The sequence below is a fragment of the Limulus polyphemus genome, unplaced genomic scaffold (genome assembly GCF_000517525.1).
Source record: "Limulus polyphemus unplaced genomic scaffold, Limulus_polyphemus-2.1.2 Scaffold5286, whole genome shotgun sequence".
Taxonomy (NCBI): domain Eukaryota; kingdom Metazoa; phylum Arthropoda; class Merostomata; order Xiphosura; family Limulidae; genus Limulus; species Limulus polyphemus.
In genome coordinates, this window is record NW_013670896.1 from 47,546 (window position 1) to 49,424 (window position 1,879).

General features: G+C 33.7%; 1 protein-coding gene across 3 annotated transcripts in view; it reads right to left on the reverse strand.

Moving 5' to 3' along the window:
* Positions 1-1,879, reverse strand: part of LOC106472381 (alpha-crystallin B chain-like) — a 36,781-nt gene that overhangs the window by 29,217 nt on the left and 5,685 nt on the right. The window contains exon 1 of one of the 3 annotated variants that reach the window (XM_013933023.2): positions 1,233-1,431. The exons of 1 other annotated variant lie outside the window; for it this stretch is intronic. The gene's annotated coding sequence lies outside the window, so the exon portion shown is untranslated. Of the gene's footprint in view, positions 1-1,224; positions 1,432-1,879 lie in introns of those variants that run through there. One more of the 3 variants, XM_013933024.2, reaches the window with a different exon arrangement.

Sequence of the window (1,879 nt, forward strand, 5' to 3'; positions counted from 1 at the left end):
GGGGTATTAATTACAATATTGATGGTATCTTTGTATTAGTGGTATTAATTAAACTATTGGTGGTATTTTGTATTAGTGGTATTAATGACAATATTGATGGTATTTTTGTATTAGTGGTATTTTTGTATAAACGTTTCTACGCGACTGTTATGCTCTTAGAGACCCCGTATCCAACAAAATGGACCAACAAGAAATTTGGAACATAAATAGTTGAAAATGCGTTTAAAACATTTGATAGGATCGAACCCCATCTGTATTTCTAGGATTAAAGGTACTAAAACTTCTAAAAACTATAAACATATAACAGAAATACGAATCTTTCTCTAATAATACGATCTTCAATATACTTATTGTTAAAAATAAGTAACAAGCAAGAATATACGTCTAGTTAATTAATTAGTTCCAAATCTATTAATTAAAACGGGTAATTCTTAAATCACAACGTCAAGTAAACGAGGATATTCTAGTTCAATATGTTTCAATTTATAATATATCTATATATTTTGTGCAAGCCATTTATATTTCTATAGTTAAACAGATCGAACTTTGTGATATGTAACTGCAGAAGTAAATAACATACAAATATCTAACACAAAGTTACAAATAAATTATGTTTATCATTAGTTGTTTGGAAGTTACACATATAAATATGTATCGCGTATTAACATGATGCTAGTTAACAATAATAAATTTTTCAGTGCACTGTGATGTTAACGATGCATTTCAGACTTCCGGACTTTAACCTTATAATATGAAACACCGCGTTCTTATTGGTCATTAAAATTTTCATCACGACCCCCCGGACAAATATCGTAATTCCGAGTCATGTCAGTTAGCAGAAGGTGAATGCCGGGAATAATGCATGCAAATATAAAAAACAAAAAACAATTAAACTTCTATTAAGCACGGGCTTTTAATCATTAGTTGTTTTTCGAAGCTTTTCAAACGTAACAGACATACAACAAAATAATGTATGTTGGTGCTCTTACTATTAGAATCGAGAGTGGACGTCGTCTATCAACTATTTTTGGGGAAACTTCATTTTTCACACTCTTATCTACACTGTTATTTGTCTTGAAGTAGTTTTTGAAAGGTTTGTCGTTTTTTTTATCTCCGCGTTGTATAGCCCTAAAAATTCACTCCATACACTATTTTATGCAGGAACCTAACCGAGGGGTAGGGGGAAGGAGGAAATCGGTACAAGTAGATGAACATAAGACATACCCACTCACCTCTGTATAGTGTCACCAAAGTTCAGACGAGTGGTTGTCTCAATCTCAGGTTTAATAGTAAATAAGCAAATTAAAAATAGGGGGAAAATAGCCTTTCGGTATGAAAGAAGTTAATCTATTTAACTTCCGTGCTGTTTTCTCACTGAGGAGAGATCACTTCTGTGGTGACGTATATACTCGTGCCGTGAATGGTTCTGGAATTATATCAGCGCCACCTTTGCCTAAAAATTAACCACACACTCCTCACTACATGTACGATTCCTCCATGATTCAGCTTTTGACAAAACAGCAATACGCAACTCTTATTATGTGGCGCATGCTCAGATGTTACCTCTATGCAGAGTGCCGGTACTTTACAGTGCGTGTGTTTTGGGACGTTTGTTAACCGTAATGTTTAAAGATATAATACTACTACACGAACATTTGTTAACCGTAATGTTAAATATATAATACTACTACACGGACGTTTGTTAACCGTAATGTTAACATTTTCTGTTGTTGTTTTTGTTTCAGAATTTCGTGCAAAACTACTCTAGGGCTAATTACGTATAGCCTTCTCCAAGTTTGGAATTGATAGGTTAGAGAGAAGGCAGATAGTCAAAATATCCAGCACCTTCTCGTGGGCCATTCTTATCTGACCAAATAGT